The sequence below is a fragment of the Sminthopsis crassicaudata genome, chromosome 3, assembly GCF_048593235.1.
Source record: "Sminthopsis crassicaudata isolate SCR6 chromosome 3, ASM4859323v1, whole genome shotgun sequence".
NCBI lineage: Eukaryota > Metazoa > Chordata > Mammalia > Dasyuromorphia > Dasyuridae > Sminthopsis > Sminthopsis crassicaudata.
Genome location: NC_133619.1, coordinates 348,385,323 through 348,394,315, shown reverse-complemented (window position 1 = coordinate 348,394,315; position 8,993 = coordinate 348,385,323). Strand labels below are relative to the sequence as shown.

The following is an 8,993-nucleotide window of genomic DNA, read 5'->3' as shown; positions in this document are numbered from 1 at the left end:
ACACACACACACACATATATATATATATATATATATATATATATATATATATGTAGTATTGAATACTAATAAATATAGTATTTAACCCAAAGCCAAAAAAGATTTTTTTTGAAAAAGAAACCTACACTCTATTAATTACTTCTTCACCTTGATAAAACAGTTTGCTCCCCTATATAAGCAATGTTACCTCAACAACTGGTTTTCTTTTTTTTCTTTTCTTCTTTCTTTCTTTCTTTCTTTTCTTTTCTTTTTCTTTTCTTTTTTTTTTTTTTTTTTTTTCTGATAGGAAGTGTTAAGTGCCTGTAGTCACATTTGAACTCAGGTCCTCCTGACTTCAGGGCTGATTATTTATCTGGTGAACACTGCTTCACCAATTAGCTGGTAGCACTATGAATATAGTGGGGAGATGGTACCAAAAGACCTGAATAGAAATACCAATTCATACACTCACTTGCTACATGACCCTGAATAAGTGTCTTAACTTCTGTCTGCCTCAGTTTCCTCATTTGTAAAATGGAGATGATATTAGTACCTATCTTCTAAGGTTGCTGTGAGGATGACAGCAATATTTGTAAATATGCTTTGCAAACCTTAAAGCACCATTATAAATAACTATTATTTATTTAAATGCAAGGCACTATCCTAAGTGACAAATATCCAATTTTAAAATTATAATATTATTTGTGTTCATTTACATAATGCTGTCCCAACCAAACTCATTGGCTTATTATATATTATATATTAATATATATATTAACCAGATCCCATTATAATATTATGAAATTTAATTGTAATCAGTCAATCACCCAAAATAACATAAATGAGTAACATTTGGTGAGTAAATATGTGAGAAAGAGAAAGAAGGGGAGGCTACACTTCCTGCCTTAAGATGATCCTTTAGTGATATTCTTTTAATGAAATATGCCTATTATTTACAATAGATAGGAAATATGAGCCATTTCTGAATCAACTGTGTAGGTGAAAAGAGCACAAAGAATATAAATTCAAATCCTGGCTCAGCCATTCACTACCTGTGTAATCTTCATCAAGTGCATTGACCTCTTTGAGCTTCAGTTTCCTCATCTTTAAAATAAGGAGGTTGGACTAGAAGGTACCTTCTCTCTCTATGACAATCTTTGTACAGTCCTTTTCCACACAAGCCTCTTTTTAGCCTACACTACATACTGCAATTCTACTCCCTTGTCTGGCCCCATATTGCTATCCCTAGAATTCCACTGTCAAGACATCCTGGGGTCCATGGGAATAACTCTGCATGGGAATATAGCCCAACTTTTCTAGTGGATGGGTTAGCCACTCTCCTAGTACAGCTACAGCCATGGGTTGGATTGTCCTTGAGCCATCTTACATTATTATATATATTATATACACATATAATATATATGTTATAATCTCTTATCTGATCAACTCTTTCTTCTCAAATGAAAGAATTCCAAATTATAGCTCTGCATACCTAGCAGGGAAGAAATTTTGTTAAAAAGCAGAGAGAAAGGGCACTACCCACCAAAAAATGGGAAGCATCTTTGATCTACTTTGGATCAATATGATATAAGCTATAGATTTTATCTGTAGCAGAGGGAATAAGCACTACTGAACTCCCACTACAATGTTTTTGCATCTCCTAACACTTAAGGCAGTTAAGTCATACAGAAAGTTTATTTTTTTAAGCAAAGTTTTGAACCTTGTATGACAAATTGTCAATTTCATTTCTAATTCTTTGTCTTATAGTTTTCATTTCCTTTCAAAATTTTTCACTATACTTTTCCTCTACAGTTCTCATTTAATTAAAACAAACAAACAAACAAACAAACTCTTCCTTCAGCCCTCCCAGGAATGGTAGTTGAATTTGTGTCCAACCTGAGTTTTTCTCTGTGGCTGTGCTTGCCCTTAATTGTTGAATGGGTGTTGCCTCAGACAAACTAAAGCCTTAATTTAGAAAGGCCAAGGTCTTCCACTGCATCCTGGATCATCATCAGCCATCTTGACTTTTATCTTACCACTGACTCTGAAGAAGACAACTGACAACTCTGTCAAATCATCACCCTGGTGATATCATTGATTCTCTTTGAGAATAAAGGCCTGTGTCTACTGGGCCTGTATCCCAAGAGATTATTAAAAAAAAAAAAAAAATGTGCAAAAAAATGTTTGGGGAAGCCTTTTTTTAAGTGGTAAGGAACTAGAAACTTCCTCTTTTTCCAGCTAACTTTGGTAGTGGAATGCAGAAACATGCTCACCAAAAGGTCTGTCAGGTATACTGAGAATAATACCCAGTTGAAGAATGGGAAATAGGAAGCAGAGAACCAAAAAGTTAAGAGTGGCTGGAATTTTTTATCTTCCACCATTTAATTACAATTATATTCAGTGCTCTAGCCTGAGTATTTCTTTAGATTGTAAAGTTGGGAAAGAAACACAAACCTTATTGAAATGGGAGCAACCAAGTCAATTTTTATGTGTGTGGATATTACATGATAAGTTTCATGACATTTTAAATCCTAAATCAAGAGAAGCCTGGGAAGATCCTGATGAACAGAAAGTATTTCCTAGTAGATGCACAGATCCAAGCAAACAAACTACTGTTTATTTAGAGAGGAACTTTTACAAGATTGCCATAGATCAGGAAAATAGGGTTAGTTTGACTGACGAGTGGAAGATGGATGAAGAAGGGAAAGACGAGAATCAGGGAGACCAAACAGGAAGCTTTTGCAACAGTCCAGCCGAGGGTGATGCCCGGATCTCAAGACTTCTCCGTCCGGTTTTAGTATTGTAGAGGGGGAAAAAAAAAAAACTTCCTGAGAGCAGCGTGATTTGCGCTGGAACACATTCATAGAAAGGAGGGAGGTGAATAGAGAAAACTGAACAACTCATTTGGATCTACAATTTCAAATTGGCTCGGCAAAAATAAAATAAAATAAAAAGTAAAAAGTAAAAGTAAGATCAAATAAAAAACAACATGGTATGAGATCAGCTAAAGCAGTCACAATCGAACTCATTTCCTTGTCCCAGTTTTCCTTTTTCGCTAGTAGGCAGTCTCCAGCAACCTTGGTAGATGACGTCAAAAAGGGGCAGGCAATATGCAGATGAAGGGTCTCTAGGGTCTATATTTCTGAACAGTTACTCCCTTTGGAAAACATAGATCTGAGTTGTCAGAGGGTCATAATTACTATGTTGCTCTGATTGAAATACTTTTTGTTTTGTATAGTTAGCGTGGCTGGAGATCGGTGTGTGGGATGTGTTGTGTTGGTGACCGTGTGCTTGATGTGTGAGCATGCGGAGGGAGAGGGCGAGCGTGGTGTTCCAGAGCATACTTACCTGGCAGGGGTGATTCCATGATCACGAAGGTGGTTTCCCCAGGGCGAGGCTTATCCATTGCACTCCGGATGGGCTGACCCCTGCGATTTCCCCAAATGCGGGAAACTCGACTGCATAATTTGTGGTAGTGGGGGACTGCGTTCGCGCTCTCCCCTGATTTTCACGTGTTTAAAAAAAAAAAAAAGCTACGTTGCCTTCTCTTACATAGGCTTAACTTTTTAATTTTGCAGTGCAGCCGTCAACGTGAAACTATTGGCTTTTGCGTTTACCATTTTATTCGGCTATTACCACCTACTCAGTATTTCTTTTGTTTGTGCAAATTCAGCTTGATGTTTGTTAAGTTAAACCTAAAAAACGACGTCCTCTTAACTTCTTTTGCTATGCCGTCGTTTTTTAATTCATCAGTTTCCTTCGCCCCCAAATGTCAACAAAACCAGGTGTTGGATGCCTAATGTAATTTCTGAAAATTTAGGTAGAACGTCTTAAGTGATAAGAGAAACTATTTTTCCTTAGTCAAATCTCCATCAATACTGAATTTTCTACTATAAACTAGGTATGTGTGTAAATGGCCCAAAACCTTATCCCCACCACACATTTGATGGGTTAGTGGTAAACCTTCGTTCTGCAAGATGACCAAGATGTTAAAGTGTGTTCAGCTGTGGTTAATACAGTCAATACTGTCTCAAAATGTTCTGCCACAGGTCAGGCATATAGTCCCTTGTTCTTCTAAGCTAATTCAATTCTTTGATTGACAATAGCATCTTTTTTAAATGAGGATACACCATGCTGTGTAGTCCGATGCCAGGGTCTCCCATGTGATGCAATCGATTCTAAAGTTCTTGAGAATATTTTCATAGCAATTTCTTTGATCACCATGTGTAAATTGTCAAACACCTTCAATAAGAACAAACATGGAATCAAAATTAGCTACAGCATTGATGGTAAATTTCTTCACCTTGCATCTCTAAGAAGGCCTCATTTCTAAAATTATAGAGAATTGACTCAAATTTATAAGAATTAAAGCCATTCTCCAACTGATAAATGGTTAAAGGATGTGAACAATTTTCATATGATGAAATTGAAGCCATTTCTAGTCATATGAAAAGATGCTCTAAATCACTATTGATCAGAGAAATGCAAATTAAGACAATTCTGAGGAATTCACCTCACAGATTGGCTAAAATGAAAGGAAAAAATAATGATGAATGTTGGAGGGGGTTTGGGAAAACTGGAACACTGATGCATTGTTGGTGGAGTTATGAACGGATCCAACCATTCTGGAGAGCAATTTGGAACAATGCCCAAAGAATTATCAAACTGTATATATCCAGCAGTGTTTCTACTGGGCTTATATCCCAAAGAGATCTTAAAGGAGGGAACGGGACCTGTATGTGCCAAAATGTTTATGGCTGTCCTTTTTGCAGTGGCAAGACACTGGAAATTTAGTGGATGCCCATCAGTTGGGAAATGGCTGAATAAGTAATGGTATATGAATGTTATGGAATATTATTGTTCTATGAGAAACGATCAGTAGGAAAGTCTTCAGAGTCCTGGAGAGATTTACATGAACTGATGCTGAATGAAATGAGCAGAACCAAAGATCATTGCACATGGCAACAATTAGATTATACGATAATTAATTCTGATAGACATGGCTATGAGATGATTCAGGCCTGTTCCAATGATCTTGTAATGATGAGAGTCATCTACATCCAGAGAGAGGATTATAATCCACTAATAGTGGATTATAAACATAGCATTTTCACTATTTTTGTTGTGGTTTGCTTGAATTTTACATTCTCATTTTTTAAAAACTTTTTGATCTGATTTTTATTTGCAACAAGATAACTGTATAAATAAGTATGCCTATATTGGACTTCTTAATATGTCATTTTAACATGTCTAACATATATATTGGATTACATGCCATCTAGGGGAGGGAGTGGGGGCAAAGGGGGAAATTGGAAAACAAGGTTTTTAAAGGGTCAATGTTAAAAAAATTATCCTTGCATGTGTTTTAAAAATAAAAAAAAAACTTCAATAAAAAAATTTCTTCACCTTGAAAACGCTAGAAGCCAAAACTGGAGTAAGTGTTGTTGATGATTTTTTTCTTTACAGATGATTGTGCACTCAATATAGACTCAAGTTGACATGCAACAAAGTAGGGATTGAATCTCAGCTGCTCCTGCTAATTTTGGCCTAACAATCAAAACCAAGAAAACTCAAGTACTCCATCAGTCAGCATCACAACATCCATACAAAGAACCATCAGTTATAGCAAGTGATGAAGTTTTGAATGTTGTGCATAAGTTCTCTTACTTTGATAGTATGCTTCCCAGAGATGAATACATTGATAAAGACATAGACACATGAACTGCCGGAGCTAGCTCAGTGTTTGTGAGGCTCTGAAGGAAATTGTGGGAGAGGAGAGGTGTTATTAGACTGATCATCAAACTGAAGGTCTACAGAATCATTGGGATGACCTCATTGTTGTATGCCTATGAAACCTGGACAGTGTACCAATACCACTCCAGAAAAGTGAATTGCTTCCATCTGAATTATCTTGGGAAGATTCTTAAGATCACCTGGAAGGATAAGATACCAGACACTAAGGTCCTTTTTTTTTTTTTTTTTTTTTTTTTTAACTCAACTGCCAAGCATTACAACTCTACAGCAGAGTGCAACTGATCACATAGTTCAAATGCCAAATGTACATTTGTCAAAAAATACCCATTAGATTACAAAGCTCTTACAATGCAGGTACCATCTTAGCTTTCCATTGTCTACTCCACCCACCATACATCCTTTTTAAGGCACTTAACCCATGCAGAATAAAGAAATGTTTGCTGCATTAAATAGAACTGGAATCTACTCTCTCTCTCTCTTTTTTTTTCCCTGAGGCTGGGGTTAAGTGACTTGCCCAGGGTCACACAGCTAGGACGTGTTAAGTGTCTGAGATCATATTTGAACTCAGGTCCTCCTGAATTCAAGGCTGGTGCTCTATCCACTTAGCCACCTAGCTGCCCCAGAACTGCAATATACTCTCAAATGTTGAGGTTTATATTGGTTGATTTTCCTACACTTTAAAAAAAAAAAAAAGTTACACATTTTAGAAGTGAAATGTATATTAAAACAAATCTCAGTGCCTACTGACTTATGGTGCTATCCGAAGTGACACAGCAATCTCTTGGTCAAAGGGAAGGATTTGAGTCAGAAAATTAGCTAGAGGAACTATCCATTCTGTAGCCTCAGAGAGAGAGAGAGAGAGAGAGAGAGAGAGAGAGAGAGAGAGAGAGAGAGAGAGAAACCAATTTATATTCTTATTCTCTTCTTCCTGTTAAATTTAGTCTTGAAACTCTCAGTATTACTGCAGCCTAAAGCTGGACTACTGGGCCCTTGTCATATTTTCCAGCATTTTAAAAATTATAACAAAAAAATTTCAAAAGATCCAACTATATTGTGCAATTTATTTCCTCCCTTATTAAATAAAAAAAAAAAAAGGAACTACATGATCTTTCTTTTTTTTTTTTTTTTTTAAACTTTGTATGCCAAAGAACTCAGGAAAAAAAAGACTGAAATATTCAAAAATAATTATAATTCTTTTCATGGTAGCCAAAAATTGAAAACTAAGGAGGAGAGGGATCTTTCTATTGGAAGGCACAGACAAGAAGAATAAAAGTAATACGCTTCAGTTTTTTTACATACTTAAAAATAGACTGCAATAAAGATGGAGCAGATTCATAGGGAAGTCTGTCATTTTTTCTTTGTATATGGAAATGGTCGTGGTGGTTGACGTTTATCGATTTTATTATATCAAATTAGAATAAAAATAATTCTGAGAAGGATTATGAAATCTAGAAAGGTTTTATGTATGTAGAAGGTGATGCCTGAGCTAAGACCTGAAGCAAACAAGGTGTGCTAAGAGTAGGAAGTGAAGAGATTGTTCATTGCAGGTATGGGAGACAAGCAAAGATCCAGAGAGAGGAATTGGAGAGTGTCAGTCAGTTTGGCAGAACTATACAGAGTGCAGGAAGAGACGTAACATTAGTGTGATAAGTCTGGGCCAGATTGTGAAAAAGTTTCAGTCCCATGGAAGTACTTTCAATTTTTTCCAATATCCTAAGTACAAAAGGACATCCAGAGTCCTCCAACTAGAGGATTGACGTCAAGTACGTGGTCAGGAAAACAATTTGGCAGGTGTATGGATGGATGGAGAAGGAAGCAATTAAAGTCAAGGAGTCTATTACAATATGTGGTCCAGGCGGTAGATGATGTTCCGGGCTTTGTCCTGTTCTGAGACAGGAAAATTGTGGGGAAAGGTTTGGTGGAAGAGGCGTGGCTTGAACTGGGACAGATTCAGAAAAATGGAGAAAAGCGAGGAGAATCGAGGACCCGCATAATAGTAAACCGACCGAAAAATAAAACTAATCTGCTCCCGTCACAGAGAGAGGAGGATACATTCTCATATGTATGCATAAAAAAGCATTTCTTTTGTCTCGCTCCTAGTGGCTTAGAGCGATAGCTTATGAGATGGCAGTCTCCGGGAGGCTGGGTGAGTGACGTCAGAAGAGGGAGGCAGTATGCAGATGAACCACTCGTGGGCCTGTTTTGTTGACCAGTTTTCTCCCCCTGGAAAGTGGAGTTCTGAGGGTCGGAGCTCGTAGATTTCTAGAAGGGAAATGTTTTTTGATTTGTGTGGTTTGCGTGGCTGGAGATCGGTGTGTGGGATGTGTTGTGTTGGTGACCGTGTGCTTGATGTGTGAGCATGCGGAGGGAGAGGGCGAGCGTGGTGTTCTAGAGCATACTTACCTGGCAGGGGTGATTCCATGATCACGAAGGTGGTTTCCCCAGGGCGAGGCTTATCCATTGCACTCCGGATGGGCTGACCCCTGCGATTTCCCCAAATGCGGGAAACTCGACTGCATAATTTGTGGTAGTGGGGGACTGCGTTCGCGCTCTCCCCTGATATTTAAGTTGACAAAAAGTAGCTTCCGTGCGCGCGACATACTTTTGCCTACAGTGCAGGAATATAGTCTCTGACTGCAACGTAGGTAAAAGTTGTCAACTAATGCTGTAAATGTTATGTTTCTGCTTTAAGTTTTTCCTTGGCATCTTGCTGACTAGCTGCCGAGAGAAAAGGTTTATTGATTCCTTGGAACCACTAGTGTCACACTGCATTTGTCGCAGCAGTCATCTAGGCCCGTTTTCTCACACTTGAGACTACGTTATCGTGAAGGGTTTGTTTCAGCAATTCTTTTGAGTTTTGTCAAATGACGCTGCTGTTAAAGTTCAAAAAAATTTTTTTGGGGGGAGGAGGTATGGATGTTTTTCTATTTTGCCTTTTGATCATAGATTCGAATGTTCCTCATTTGTCCTGAAATCTTTTCTTTTAAAAGCGCCAGTTATTTTTAAGAGATTTGCTTCGGTTTACTCAAAAACTTTTCTTTGCGATTAAACAAATACCGAAATAATAAATTTAGTGGGTACTTTGTTAGAGTCAGAAATAAAAAATCAGATAAACAATTATAGAAGACATACTATATAAGCATATGATAGTCAAAAGCAGCTATGTTTTTAATAGGAAATTGTGTTCTGTACAGGTGCTGTCCAAGATAGAAAAGCATACCGTTGTTTTTTTTGTTTGTTTGTTTGTTTTTGCTGAGGCA

The 8,993-nt window shown here is 37.4% G+C and overlaps 2 non-coding genes across 2 annotated transcripts; both read left to right on the top strand.

Moving 5' to 3' along the window:
* Positions 1-3,319: 3,319 nt before the first annotated feature.
* Positions 3,320-3,483, top strand: LOC141565252 (U1 spliceosomal RNA). The gene has a single exon (XR_012488929.1). It is a non-coding gene; the product is annotated as a U1 spliceosomal RNA (small nuclear RNA).
* Positions 3,484-8,128: 4,645 nt separating this feature from the next.
* Positions 8,129-8,292, top strand: LOC141565240 (U1 spliceosomal RNA). Its single transcript, XR_012488918.1, has one exon. It is a non-coding gene; the product is annotated as a U1 spliceosomal RNA (small nuclear RNA).
* The last annotated feature ends 701 nt before the right edge of the window (positions 8,293-8,993 follow it).